This window comes from Mauremys mutica, chromosome 21 (assembly GCF_020497125.1).
Source record: "Mauremys mutica isolate MM-2020 ecotype Southern chromosome 21, ASM2049712v1, whole genome shotgun sequence".
In the NCBI taxonomy this organism is placed as follows: domain Eukaryota; kingdom Metazoa; phylum Chordata; order Testudines; family Geoemydidae; genus Mauremys; species Mauremys mutica.
Genome location: NC_059092.1, coordinates 13,567,617 through 13,583,188, shown reverse-complemented (window position 1 = coordinate 13,583,188; position 15,572 = coordinate 13,567,617). Strand labels below are relative to the sequence as shown.

At 45.5% G+C, this 15,572-nt stretch overlaps 1 protein-coding gene across 1 annotated transcript in view; it reads right to left on the bottom strand.

Annotated features, from left to right (window-relative positions):
* The window catches only part of KAZN (kazrin, periplakin interacting protein), a 723,135-nt gene that overhangs the window by 228,218 nt on the left and 479,345 nt on the right, over positions 1–15,572 (bottom strand). The gene's annotated exons all lie outside the window — the stretch shown is intronic.

Genomic DNA, 15,572 nt, shown 5'->3' with positions numbered 1-15,572 from the left:
CAATGGGATTTAGGTGTCTGGGTGCTTTTGCAAATCCCTCTAAAGGCCTATGGGCATCTTTAGGCACTTAAATACCTTTAAATCTGGCCATAAGTGCTGTAGAAGTGGAAGTCCCATTTTCAAAAATGACCTAGCCAAAATTTAATTGCAAGTACCACCAAGGTGCCATGGGGACAGAATTTTAAAGGTATGTAGGTGCCTAAAGATGGAGATAGGCACCTACTATATCAAAGCATCTAGGAGCCCCAGTCGTCAATCAGGACCCCACTGTGCTAGATGTTGTACAAAAGAAAGAACCAAAGAAGAGTTCCTGCCCCAGAGATCAATGGGATATTAAAAAGCACCGACGCAGGTCCCATTGATGTCAACCTTGTACAACCTTATTTTCTAGCATACTAATACAATTAACTTTTCAGCAGACACCTGTTGTAATCTTTAGTTCCCTTCAATCCTTCAAATAACCATACATGAGCTTACATTTCCCTCTGCCACGCACTATCAGAAGCTTTTGACCTGAATTGCAAATTCCAAAACTTGCAAAAAGTATTAAATTCTAGTGGAAGGTTTACACAGCCTAGAAATTTCATTTCTCTCTGTTTGCTGTCAGCTTTTTCAGAGCAGCTCAGATGTACTAGTTTTCATGACAACACATAGAATCTTTAAAAAAAAATCCTACCAAAATTGTTTTATGCAGAAGGATTACAGAAAAAGAATGAACACTTCTTTCTGTGTTTCACAGCCTGTGCTGAAGCGTTGTTAAAGTCCTTACAAATATTGTAATAGGTGCTTTCTTTGCAGTGCTGTACTTTCTGTATATCTGCATTGTCCTTGCATCACATGTACAAATAGTCCATTGATAAGGATCTGGAAGGCTCCCACAGCAAGGATTTACAAACTATAAACGGAAAATCCTCACCTGTCATCAAATTGCAGCCACATGTGGGGCAGAGCATGGTAACTGTCTGATAATACACAGAGACACTACATAACAGTCCTGGCCAGTAAATGAAGAAAATCCTATCTTACTGAAATGTTAAAGAGCTATAAAGATATAATAATAAATAATAATAATAATAATAATAGGTATTTAGGAAGTTTTAACAGGTTTACAAATCATTGCTATGTAAAATCAGAAACAAAATGATAATCATTCCAACAGAGATTTTATTTTTTGGTATTATTTCTACCTTATTTATTATTATAAACTAGAAAGGGAATTTAGACAGACCGTAATCAACAGAGCTGGGAGAATACTGCCCAAACATCTTCTGTGCATATCCACTTGAATGTGGAACAGTGAGGTTTACTGGTTTCAGGTGAATTCTAATCCAGGGATAGTGAAAAGGTCTGGCAAAAGTCAACACAAACCTTGCTAGGTTCCATCATTATAATGAAATATAAAGCCTGGCACAAATGTTTCAGGTTTTGTTGCAAAAGTCTGAGCTTAACCAGTGACAAAGGGTCAATTTAGTGGGTGGCCTTGAAGGGAACCTGAAAGCAGAATCAGACTTTGAATTGCCTGTGCTAAGTGGCTAAAGAAAGCTATGTGCTTGAAGGAGATACGCTTAGTGGCTGGGGCAGAACAATAATGACTGTTCAGAGTAAGCTCATGCAAGCACCTAAGTCAGTCACGGTGCTGAAGTAAAGGCAAATGCTGCTAAAGTCACAAATTTGGAGGAAGCGGTGAAAAAAATGAGCAGCTTTTTGCAGCAACGCTTGAAACAGTAAAAGAACTCGTTTGGTCCCTTTTCGGATGGAAAAAACATAATACATTAGTTTGCAACAATAAGACAAACAGCACAGCCAGTCTGCACAAAGAACTGCGCCAAAGGGCTTCTGCTGAATCAGTGATGCAGGAATTTGGAGCAACATACATGCAGGCTGCATGCACAAACAACATCTGAATCAATACGCAGTGTTGTAGCCATGTTGGTCCCAGGATATTAGAGAGACAAGATGGGTGAGGTAATATCTTTTATTGGACCAACTTCTGTTGGTGAGAGACAAGCTTTCGAGCTACATAGAGCTGTTCTTCAGGTCTGGGAAAGGTACAAAGAGTGTCACAGTTAAATACAAGATCCAAGAGATAGTTTAGCATAAGTAGTTAGCATATATAGGGGCGGCGGGTTTGTATAATTTTTGGTGGTGCCCAGAATGGGTCCAAGTCCCGCCCCCCCTACCTACCTCGTAAGCCAATTTTTTTTAAAATATTGTAAAAATGGACTGGAAACAGTAGGTGTTTAAGTTTTCCTATATTGCACAATGTGGAGGTGGAGGGGGGATGAGGGCTCTGGCTAGGGGTGCAGGCTCTGGGGTGGGGCTGGGGATGAGGGGTTTGGGGGTACGGGTGGCTCCAGGCCCCAGCATGCCAAGCGTGTGCTTGGGGCAGCATGCTGCGGGGGGCGCTCTGCTGGTCGCCGGGAGGACGGCAGGCGGCTCCAGTGGACCTCCCGCAGGCGTGCCTGCAGAGGGTCTGGGAGGTCCACCGGAGCCGCGGGACCAGCGGACCCTCTGCAGGCACGCCTGCGGGAGGTCCACCAGAGCCGTGGGACCGGCGACCAGCAGAGCGCCCCCCGCGGTGTGCCGCCGTGCTTGGGGCGGCGAAATGGCTAGAGCCGCCCCTGTTTGGGGGTGGGGCAGGGGCTCAGGGCTAGGGCAGAGGGTTGGGGTGCAGGGGTGAGGGGTGTGAGGTGGGGCCAGGGCTGAAGGGTTCACGGTGCAGGAGGGAGCTCAGGGTCGGGCAGAGGGTTTGGGTGCGGGAGGGTGAGGGCTCTGTCTGGGGGTGCAGACTCTGGGGTGGGGTGGGCGGGGACGGAGATGAGGAGTTTGGGGTGCCAGGCCCTGAATATTCCTGGAGCTCGGGCACCACAGGCTAGGGTGACCAGATGTCCTGATTTTATAGAGGAAGTCCCGATATTTGGGGCTTTGTCTTATATAGGCGCCTATTACCCTCCACCCCCGTCCTGATTTTTCACACTTGCTGTCTGGTCACCCTACCACAGGCCCATACAACTCGCCGCCCCTGAGCACATATTCTAAGCCAACGGGACAAATTCAAGATGAAGTGGCCCATTATTACTCCATTGTCCTAGGACAAAAGGGGGGATTATTAGATCACATACTGTAATAAGCCATAAACGCGGTGTCTTTATTAAGAGTGTGATTTTTACAGTCTAGCAACGTTATGAAAGTTAATCTCCGAGGCTAGGGTGATCAGGTGTCCGCATTTCTAAGGGAAAACCCGGCCGAAAAGGGATCCTAGTGGCTCTGGTCAGCACCGTTGACTGGGCCATTAAAAGTCTGGTTGGTGATGTTGCGGGTCTAAGACAGGCTAGTCCCTACCTGTCCAGGCTGGCACCGCGCTGCGCCCCAGAAGCAGCCAGCAGGTCCGGCTCCTAGGCAGGGGAGCCACAGGGCTCCGCGCACTGCCTCCACCCCAAGCACCAGCTCTGCACTCCCATTGGCCAGGAACTGGCCAATGGGCACTGGGGGGGGGCGGTGCCTGCAGGTGAGTGTGACGTGTAGAGTCTCCTGGCCCCCCCACCTAGGACCCAGATCTGCTGGCTGCTTCCAGGGTGTGTGCAATGCGGTGCCAGGACAGACAGGCAGCCTGTTTTAGCCCCCTGCCATGGCACCGCTGACTGGGAGCTGCCCAAGGTAAGCCCACACCCCAACCCCAAGCCCCACCCCCCTACCCCAGCCCTGAGCCCCCCCACAAACCCAGACCCCTGTATGAGTTCATTTGAGAGCACAGGGATTGTCTGGTTTCACCCACACAGTTGTTACTGGGGCATTTAGTGCACTGGATGAGGTACACCACATTTTGTGATAGGCATGTGTAGGACTCATGGATCTTGACAGGTGTGTTGTGGTTGGTGTGGATCATTGTAGCAGTGGAGATATGTCTGCAGGTTTTGAATCTGTTGTTCTGGCAGGCCTAGTGCCGCTTTGAGTTGGTGGGCCCTGGTCTATGGGGACTTGGGGAGCTTGTTTTTGATGACGAGCTTGGAGAGGTTGGGGGGTTGTTTGAAGGCCAGAAGAGAGGTTTCAGGAAAGCGTTCTTTCAGGATGGGGTCCCATTGAGTATGGTTTGTAGTTGTTTGATGATGCCCTGTATGGTTTCCAGTGTCTTTCTTCTCTATACATTTGATTTCTAAATGAAAATAATAGCTACATATTAAGGAAATGTAATTGGGTTTGAGGCTGCAGGACCAGCTATGAAGGTACAGAGCTAGATTCCTGACTCACCCTGGTAGCCAAAGCAGGGTCTGATTAGCATCATTTGGGAACAAAAAGGACCAACAGTCTCCCTGTAGCAAGAAGGAAAAGCTGGAGGGTTCTGTAGGGAGAAATCCTAATTCGACCACCCCAGGACAAAGAGTGGGGGCTAAGGCTTATGTTTGTACACACAATCCTGTCCTAGGAATGAGATACTTTTAATAAATAGAGGCAAACCATCCCAAGTGGAGTTGTTTGAGGGGTGGAGGAGAGTTGGGGGTGAATTTGGACAATATCCGTTGTGTGTCTCCTCTGTCATGACTCAGGTGGAGGCACCCACCACCTGCTTACTGGGTGGAACTAAAATATGGTCTCAATTCACACAACACTGGTGATACAATGAAGCGGCAGAATCGGCCAAATACAGGGGTAAAATGGGTAGGACAATTTCTGGACCTGAGCTTGGGAGAAGACCAGCGATGGGTGAACCTTGGAATGTTAGATTACGTTAAACACACAAACTTTCTGATGCTTATTTGAACTTTACCCGATCAAGCATGAGCAGCACAAATGGGCAGGGAATGTCTAATCCCCAAATGAGCTGGGACTACCATGAGGTCAACAACTTTTTAAAACAAAGGCTAGAAGCCTGGATCTTGTCCTTATTACATGGAAGAGGTGGGGGCTGTGTAATACCTGCTGGGACTTTAAACAAACTAAATCTGAGCTCGGTGTAGCTCGAAAGCTTGTCTCTTTCACCAACAGAAGTTGGTCCAACACAAGATATTACCTCGCCTGCCTTGTCTCTCTCTGAAACAAAACAAAGTCAGCGGAAGTGCCCTTGGAATCTAAAACATCTGATTCTTCCCATGGCCAAGACAATGCTGTAGATCAGAGGCACAATTTAAAACTCAGCAGTCTGGGTTTTCCCCGCCCCCTGAAAACACAGAGCGTTTAAAACTATTTCTGGAATTATTTCCACCTTTTCAGCATCCATCAGCGTGTCTGTCAAAGTGCCAGCACGTTAAGCAATATTTCACCCGATGCTTACTCCGTTTGCAGCCTGTCACGCTGCCGTTCCCTTCGTGGCTCTGCTTACTCCAGCACTAGCTTTGCAAATGCCCAGACAATATAAAAAATTTTCATTTGCCTGGCTTCTTGCTGTACTTACCATCCCCCTAACCCCAGCCAGTGATTTGTGTGTTTTAGGTCCCAGTTGTGCAGGCTGCTACACAGAGTAAATGCCATTATGTCACACACTATGCTAAAGCCTTCTTTTTTTCTGGGGCTCTCTACTTACATATTCCATGCCAATGGGCTTTTAATGATGTTCTAATGCAGTGGTCCCCAACGCAGTGCCCGCGGGCACCATGGTGCCCGTTGGGGCATCTATGTGTGCCCACGTACTGGCCGGCGGACGAGCATCCGCCAAAATGCCGCTGAAAAGCAGTGTCATCAAGAGGTCTTGCCGCTGAAATGCCACCGAAAAGCGGCGTCACCAATAGGTATCGCTGCCGAAATGCCGCTGTGACGCCTCTTGACGTCGCCGCTTCTTGGTGGCATTTCGGTGGATGCTTGTCCACCAGCCACGGTCCTCAGTGGCTTGTCGTCCGGCGCCTGCCACCCGGAAAAGATTGGGGACCGCTGTTCTAATGGTTTCTTGTTAGCTGGGGGTGGGGTGGGGGGAATGTTAACAAGGGGATTTCCACTGGCCTGGGATGAAGTCAATGACCTACAGGAATAAGGTCTTTCTATCCATCTTCTCTCTGGGTGTTGACGGTGGGTCTGGGGGTGAGGCAATGACAGTGCCGGAGCCCAGAAGACTGGTCACCCATTGCTCTACTGAGCTGTTGATAAAGAGCGTAATTGCCATTGCTTGATGGCCCTAATAGACAAGGTCAGACCCTGCCATACTACTCATGGATGGATGGGGAATATTGGCCTAGCACATCTCTTTCTTCGATGTATTTTCTCTCAGATAATCATTAGTATTGCCAATCCCAAGCATTCCAAAACCACAGAAATCATGAAATTGGTTTAAACATCGTGACTTTAAAAAGGCAAGTTGGGTTCTTTTTATTTACTTTTTGGGTTTTGAACCATTAGGCTACATCCAGGTTAAGTTTCTTGGCTTTTCTTCACCATCATGAGGGCCAGAACCTTTATTTTTAATCCCAAAATGAAAGCTGAGATTTTCACATATTCACATGACTCCAGGAGCTGGCGCTTTAAAAAATCCTCAAATATTGTGAGAGTTGGCAACACTTTATAGGAATCAGATCTCAATGGTTGAGGGAACCCCCTCCTCCCAAAAAAGCATTAAAGACTGCATGCAGTGGTCGCTAATGAAGAGTCAGCATTCATCCCTATGGTTAAAGCGCGTTGTTCTGGGATACTGCAGTTGAATGGCAAGCAATTGTGGGATCTCAGATAGCACAGTGTGGTTGGTTTTACAATACCGGCCGCAGTAGATCTATTTCACAAGCACTCACAAAGCAGTTTAAAAGCTTTGATAGCGGCAGTTCATGCCTGCCTGGAATTAAATAATGGACTAGATTACAAAGTTAATAAAAGTGACAGGCTTTTATTAATCTTAGCTCTTGCCATAATGCTCCGAGACAACAGACACCAGTTTTGACAAAGTTATCATTGCTTCACACACGGCGAGCTGAGTGCTTAAAGAAAAAGAAAAAAGAAACCCAAAAAAACGGCAAACATAAACCTTCTGACACTACCATCAGCATCAGCAACATTTATGTAACATAGGAAAGCCAGGAATTCCAGATCCAGGAAAGGACGAATGCCCCTTTCCGTCCCTCCATTCGGATATGGTGCTAACTGACAGCAAGGCCAGGATATCATAGGCAAGGCGTGAGGTTAGTGACAGCGAGCATCAGATGCTCCGAGGACAGTAGTTCTGTGCTAGTTATGGAGAACGCCTGCGCGGCTGTTGGTCATGGGAACGTCACGCGCCATCAGTACTGTATGCTAGCAGAGTCCCGCAAGTTGTGCTCTGCAGAAGATCATAAAGGCAAAGAAACATGAGGAGCCAAAATGTTTGTGCATGGCTGAAAAGGAAGCCATTAATTACTCACATGAACAGCTTGTCATAGCTGCATTCCCTTTAGGCCTCTGCTAAAATCGTTCCTTTGAAGAGTTGACATTAACCAGGTCCACTGCTCTTCCTTTTTTTCCCACGTGCATGGATTCAAACCAGCAATGTGAGTATGGTGCAATTGCACCAGAGGCCATCTACTCCTTTGGAAATATCCCCTGGCACTGAGCGAAACGTTGGATTAAACACCAACACAGCAATTTTCAAAAGCTTGCCCCCACCCCTCCCAACAGCTGCCAGGTGGCAAGAGAAAAGGCAACCATGGGTGGCTAGACATGTGATTCCTGCATCTTGGCAGGGGGTAAGACTAGACGACCCTTGCGGTCCCTTCTTACCCTATGGTTCTAGAATTCTGATTTGGAGGTGTTTGGGGGTGGGGGTGAAATACCCCCTAGCAGGAGCCGTGCATTTTAAAATCCTCAAGGGCTCTAATTGCCACGCTAATAACAGAAGGTTTGATGCCGCATTGCAAATTTATAAGCAGTACAAGATAAGTTGCTCGGCATGTATCAAATGTGCCGTTGTGCTCACACCACGGTGCGCCACTTGAAGGATCTTAGTCACTTAGCTTTCTGATTGCAGAGCAGTTTGCCGACGCCATTCGGAAGTGAGAGAGATGGAAAAACAAACACTTAAACCTTTTTATTTTGAGCAAAACAGAATTTGTGATGAAAACGGGATCGCTCACAAGCCCAACGCCACCTTTGGATGGCACAGTGAGAAGGAGCACGTTTGCTCCTGGGCGGCGAAGGTGCTGTGGAAACAACGGATGCAAAAGGCTTCAAGATTGGAAGCTCTCTGCGGCAGGCATATCTTTGCATTATACGTGTGTGCAGTGTTGCGCGTGTTAGGGCTTCAGTTGGAGGCTTTTAGGAGCTACCTCAATAAATAACAACAATAATAATAATAATAATGGAAAGACAATTGATCCGAAATTGAAAGCGGCTTCTCACAGTGAAAAAATGAAGACATTCAAGCTGAAAAAGGAAAGGAAGACTGGTCCAGTGGTCCAGGGCTTTAGCCTGAGTCCAAAAAGACCCAGATTCAATTTTTGGCTCTGCGACAGACTCCTTATATGACCTTGGGCAAGTCACTTAATCTCTTTGTTCATCAGTTCCCTATCTGTAAAATGGGGATAATAGCAGTCCCCTACCTCACAGAGACATTGTGACGATAAATCTATTAAAGATTTGTGGGGTGCTCAGATAGCACAGTAATGGAGGCCATATATGTACCGTAGACAGATGGAACAACTAGTATTATGCAATCTCTGTCTCATCTTAAGCAGGGTTATTTTTCATTGACAGGTGAAGTGAAGCAGAATATTCCCATTCTTTGTATGAAAATATGCTGTGAAACAAACCTAGAAAACGCAGAATGTTTTAGCACTGCGTTTCCTCAGACTATGAAATGCCAGAGAGCCATCAGCACACGCAGGAGGTTGCACCACAGAGAAACTTCATGTTTAGACACGATTCTGACGGAGCGAAAGAAACGTGGTCTTCGTGGTTACAGCATGTGACAGGGAGTCAGCCCCCACAGAGGCACAAATGCAACCAGAGTGAATTGAATTCTTTAGCTGAGTGAAAACTGGCGTAAAACTTGCTTGAGGAATTTGCTCAATTGTTCTGCTGCATAAAATGCTTTTCAAAGCTCTCCGGGAGGGCTTCAGCAGCTATTGAAAGTTACCGTACAGTTTGGAAAATCATCAACTCTCTTTTTATTTTAAAAAGGCCTGTTACTTTTGTGAAGGTTGCAACTATCCTTTACCGCACTACACATTTAGGCCCCGATCCTGCACTTGGGTCTCCATGGGCAGACTCCTGCGCTCAGGGGGAGCCTTATTGATTTCCACTGGGCCCCCAGACTCACTCTGCCGGCATGGATCCAGTTATTTTGTTGGTATTGCCATGGCACCTAGAGGCTCCAGCCAAGATCTGGGCCCCCTTGTGCTCGGCACCGAACACACAGTAAGAGGCAGCCCCCCTCCTGAAAAGCTTACAAACTAAACAGACAGGACAGAAAAAAAAGGTGGGAGATGGAGAGATTAAGTGATTTGCCCTAATAATAATAGGTGACACAGAAAATCTGTGGCAGAGAGAGGAATTTAGCCAAGTTCCCAGACCCTTAACCATAAAACCAATCCCCCTCACTGGATCCTGGTAATCTGGAAACTAGTCCAGGACCAAACAGAGACGGTTTGCTCAGGCCAAAAGCTGTAACACTGTTTCCTTTTTCAATAATGAGAAATAGCAGTGGGTAATAAAGCAACTTCTGGAATTATTAACTTTAGTTCCAGAAAAAACGCAAACTCAGTGAAGGACGCTATCGTGTGTCTTGGCAATACCCCACCTGGGTCCCTGACTGGGAAAAAATAAAAAGCTATGAAGAATGCATTGGGTTTTATTCAGCTCCTGATTAAGTGCCAGTGCAGAGATATGATGTATGAAGAGTAGGGTGGATGCAGACATTTTAATCACTCAGACCAAGAGAGAGCTGCTGCTTAATGGAACTGTCGATCTTACTGACAGCCTACATCCGTAAATTCAGGCTTAGGAGCTGATGTTAGTGTTACCCCCTCGATGTGCCTCCTGCATAACTCCACAACAAACGCAGCCCACTATTTACACAGAGGCAAACCCCTTAATCATTGATTTCTAAGCAAAGGAAGAGAGAGCTTGGCCATCCCCAGACCCATTTATCCGAAGTTCTCCCCCTGCTAGGTCTGTATTTGTAGTCCATAACTGCCTACTGCCGGGTTTCCTTTCACTTTCCTCTGCAACTGCCGATGGAGGCGGGATACTGGCCCACGTCATACGGCCGTTCCTGTGTTCCTCTAACACTGGTGTGAATGTATTATGGATACAGAACCATCGTCACAGTGCTCACAATCCCATATTCATTTGGCTCACGTGACTTACGGTTACAAGACCCTCCCTCCAGTGCTTACTTTGTGCCAGGGCTGATCCCCGGCACCTCTAGGCTTGGCAGTTCATAGCCCCGGCTCCTGTGGACTTGCTGCATCGGTTATGAATGTAAAAACATTGCTTGAGGCCCGGCACCTCTTTCATTACAAATTAAGCACTGCCTCCCTCTGTACTTCCCTCCCTGCTTGTCTGTCCCTCCATACAATCTGGCCCTTGGGGGTGCAAGAGCCATCTCCTTTGCTCCACCTGAAAAAGGCTTCTTGTATTTCTGCCCTCCCCTGCACTGACTCTCCATCCCTTTTCAATCTCAGAGGAAATGTTCACCTTTCCTCCCTTCCCAATGCCTGTTCATTCTGCTCTCCGCTCCATTCTTCATGTCTGTAATCATGTTATTGAAACTTCATACAGTATTTGGGGACGCTATAAATGATGCTATAGTTGTTGTGTGACTTAATGGCCATTATCTTCCCCTGGACAAATAATTTTTAAAGAACTAGAAATTAATTCCACTTCTACACGCCTAGGGTGGGCACCATGCCTCTCTGTGTTTGTGTACAGCCCCTAGCACAATGGGACTGTAATCTTGAGTGGGTCTTCTGGGCACCACGATGTACCAGTAATAAATAATATTCATATATTCATGTTTGTTCTTGGAGTATATAGAGAAGTCTAGCAAAAAATTCCATCAGAGGGGCGCTTGCATTGCTCCACCACACATGCTGTACAATCGTGTGCTGCTGTCATCTAGTGGATGGAATGAGAACTGCTTAACTGTGTGTCATAAGACCTCTATAGCTATTAGAAAATCTTCTTTTATCCAAATGGCAGGTGGCTGTATCTTCTCTACAGTAGGACCTGAGATCCAAATCTGATGTCCTCATGACGTTTCAAGTGACAATGATATATGAAGCACAGTGAAATTGTCAGATGGTCATGAAATTGCTACACCACAAAAATCTTCCATTAAATGTATATTTAAAACTAACTTCCATACACAGTGTCCCACGCAATTAAATAATTAGTGTAGATTACTTTTTTAAAAAAAAATCAGTGCAAAGAGCAACATTTATAATTGACAATAATTGCTGCCAGCTTTACAGTTCATTAATTATAGTAAAAGCACTTTTAATGGATTTGACACAGCCATGCTGAAATCCTGGCTGTCACGGATGCAGGAAAAGGCAATGAAGAAATGCCAAGGATTTTGTGGCCTAAATTATCAGAAGTACTTAGTGATGTGGGTGCCCAATTTGGGACACCTTTAAAGCGACCTGTTTTTCAGAAAGCACTGAGCACGCAACATCTGAAAATCAGGCATGGTAAGGTGTCTTAAGCTGGGCACCAAAATCACTAGTTATTTTTGAAAATTAAAGCCTGTCTCTTCCCTACTCTCCCTAGCTTATCAGTGAACCAGGAACAAGACTGCTGAGATATACCCTATGGAAGGGGGAACACCTGGTTTTATTTGAAGCAAAAATGTCTCTTTCAGGGCAGGTCTACGCTACAAATTTACATTGGTGCAGGTGCACCAATGCTCTCCCGTTGGCTTAATAACTCCACCTCCGTGAGAGGTGGTAGGTATGTCGGTGGCAGAAACTCTCCCACTGACATAGCACTGTCCACAAGAGGGTGTGGGGAGGCAAGCTTGGTATAATTACATCACTCAGGGGTGTGCATTTTTCACACCTCTGAATGACGTCATTATACTGAAGGAAGTATGTAGGAGACACTGAGCCTCAGCGTATCATCAATTCAGTACAAGTGCATGGCCTGAAAACAAGAACTAGCAACCGTAGAGAGCTGTGCAGACAAATATATTATGAGTACAGAGCTTATTTTAATTTTGGATTCTACCTCCTGCATTGGGAGGGGAATATGGGGCGGGGGGAGAGATGGAGAGATTTATCTGCTCCACTTTGATACCCTCGAAAAATTCACTGCATCAGAGCAGGGAAGCATGATGATAAAGGGAGGAAAGGGGAACTCGGGAAGAGAGATGAAATGGGAATTTTAAAATGTGGACAAGGAGTGATGGGAAAGAAGGAAGAGAATATGCATTATCTGAATAGGACACAAAGGATCTGAAACTATAATAAGAAGCATTGCCAACTCTCACTATTTTATAGTCTAGCAATAATTTGTGCTTTTCTTGAAGTCTCAGCTCCTGGAGTCATATGAATACGTGAAAACCTCAGCCTTCACTTTAAAAAAGTATGTTTATAACCCTCATGTAGTCAGGGAAAAAGCTTGAAAATGTGACCCCATGTACTATTCAGACTCAAAAACCAAGGCAAAGAAAAAGAACCCAAAAGCAATTTTAAATATCTGATGACTTTTTCAGACAAATTCATGGTTCTGCAGAGGCCCGAATCATGATTTTTGAATGCTGGGATTGACACTATGACAACAAAAATAATAACTATTAGTGTTATTAGTGGCAGACAGATACCCAGGAAGCAGTCATACAGAATGAGAACTAAAGGAGATAGTCACCGATCATCTGGATTTGCATTTGCAATGAAATATGGCAGCAGAATAAAGACTATATAATTTTGGGCTGTGTACTCCAAGGCATCACATCATGGACGCTACTGATACAGCTTTGATAAGATGTGACCTGGACTGTGCTTGGTTCTGGGCACTTTATCAGAAAGAAACTGACGAAAGTAAGAAAAAGAATAACACTAATTACCAGGGGGCTTTAAGGATTTGGAGGAAAGATTTTTTTGGGTGAGATCTTCGGTTAGTGTGAATAACTAACTCCACTGATTTCACCAGGTGAAAATCTGGCTCAATATATACAGTTTGACTAAGCAACAACAGGGGAACAGAAATGCCTACAAATAACTGAAGGGTGTAAACACCCCACAAAGTAGAGGAATAGGGTAATTCGCAGTGATACAATTAGGAGCAATGAGATAAAATTAATTTTAATAGGTGTCAGGAAAAACTTCTTCTGAATCTTTACCTCCCACACTGCATATAATCAAAAATACCAATGAGCAAAACACACAACAGTGTAAAAGATCTGGGATTAAGCTCAGTTTGATGCATGGATTACGTCACTATGGCCTAAATCATGGAATTACTCCTATCCCTGTTTGGGGGGGGACAGTAAATGACTCGGCAGATTAACACTGTCAAGTTTTTATTAATTTAAATCCTAATCACAGAATCCAGATCTGATTTTAAATTGGCCCCATTCCAAAATGGAACCTAGTAAACATCTAAAAGTGAATTGCCTTGATTTTCAAAACAAATACAGACAGACACTGGGCCCAAATAGAAGCACCCCAAACCACTCACGCACTTGGGCCCTGATTCAGGAACGCACTTAAACATGCACTTAACCGAAAGCGTGTGCTTAACCCCCACCAACTGAAATTCAATTTACGTACCTTTTTAAAGTTAAGCATATGCTTAACTGAAGCAAGGAACTGAAGGAAATACATGAAACAGCCAATATCACGTACAACTGCATGCGCTATTAAGTGATTTGTAATCATCACTTCAAGCCTAGACCTTCTCTCTCAATTTCAGTGGCTTCAGGCCAGATTTCTTTAGGACTGAATGGAGAGAGATTTTAATTTTTCATAAAGTGCTTTTGCCTTTCCCTGCAAAGATGGAGAAGGGAATGGGTGGTGGGGGGGGAGGTCAATGCTTTGTATCTGTGACATTAAATCTACTTCTTCTATATCAGCCTGGATTCTTAAGATCGGGGGCTCCTGGTTGATTGACTGTATTACTTTGAACAAAGAAAAAATACCAAATATGGATTCAAACTCCACCTTCACAACTGTCAATATTAATGTAGGTTTTCAGGTTTCACTGACTTAGATCTATGTTTACACAGGGGAAACCAAAAAATATTTTGTATTCTCTGTGCAGAGTAGGTGATTAAGAGACCCACCTTTTTCCTTCCTTAATCCCAATAGGCGCTGATATTTTTTTCTTTCCCATTAGGTCTACATTTTAGATACAGTGTCTTACAGATTATACATGTCGGGGCAGATTCTGATCTCTGTTACACAGGGCAAATCCAGAGTCACTCCAGAGAGCCGGATGCTGATGGTTCCATCAGGACTATTCCGGACTCACTCCCACTGGGAGAGATTCTTATGACACTTTAGGCCTTGTCTTCACTACCAAAGAGTGTGTTCTTAAATCATGTTAACTAACTCAAAGTAAAATCCTAGTGAAACTAAGGAAGTTTGTAGGTTTCACGTGAGTTAGCTGGTCGATCTGCTAACTCATGTGAAACCTATAAACTTTCTTAGTTTCACTAGGATTTTACCTTGAGTTAGTTAACTAAAATTAGCTATAATTTAGATAGGAGTTTGCAATGTTAAGAATACATCTTTTTTATTTTTAGAGTGAAGACAAGGTTTTATTCTGGCTTTACACCAGTGGGAGTACTTTTGATTTATACTGGTGTAATGCGAAATCAGAATTGGGCCTAGTGACTTGTTCTACCGCAATGGAGTTACTTCAGGGTTTACAGCAGCGTTAACCTTGATACAGATCTGGCCCAGTTTCTTTGTCTCAAGCTAATTGCTTCTGTTTTTATAGTCAGTATTTCCTTAGAAGCTACTGTTAAAACTAGACCTTTGTGATCTGAGGCTGGGATTTTCAAAGCAGCCTAAGGGAGTTAGGCACCCAATTCCCAAATAATTTCCCCATTCTCTCAGCTTCTCTTGAAAATGCCATTTTAAATATCTAAGCCTTTCTTCGAATGACACAGGCAATGAAGCAGCTGACCTCAGAATGTGATCTATACATGAAGGACCCATCATGCTTAGGGTTGCCAACTTTCTACTCACACAAAACTGAACACCCTTGCCCCGCCCCTCTTCCGTGGCCCCGCCCTCGCTCACTCCATCCTCCCCTCCCTCTGTCACTCACTCTCCCAACCCTCACTTACTTGCTCATTTTCACTGGGCTGAGGCGGGGTGTGTGTAAGGATGCAAGGGGGGGGGGTGAGGGCTCCGGCTGGGGGTGTGGGCTCTGGGGTGGGGATGTGAGTTGAGGAGTTTGGGGTGCAGGATGGTGCTCTTGACTGGGATCAAGGGGTTTGGAGGGCGGGAGGGGAATTAGAGCTGGGGCAGGAGATTGGGGTGCCGGGGGGGGACTCAGGGGTGCAGGCTCCAGGCGGCGCTTACCTCAAGCAGCTCCCGGAAGCAGCGGCATGTCCCCCATCCAGCTCCTATGCGGAAGCATGGCCAGATGGCTCTGCACGCTACCCTGTCTGCAGGCGCAGCCCCCACAGCTCCCACTGGCCACGACTCCTGGCCAAAGGCAGCTGCAAGGGCAGC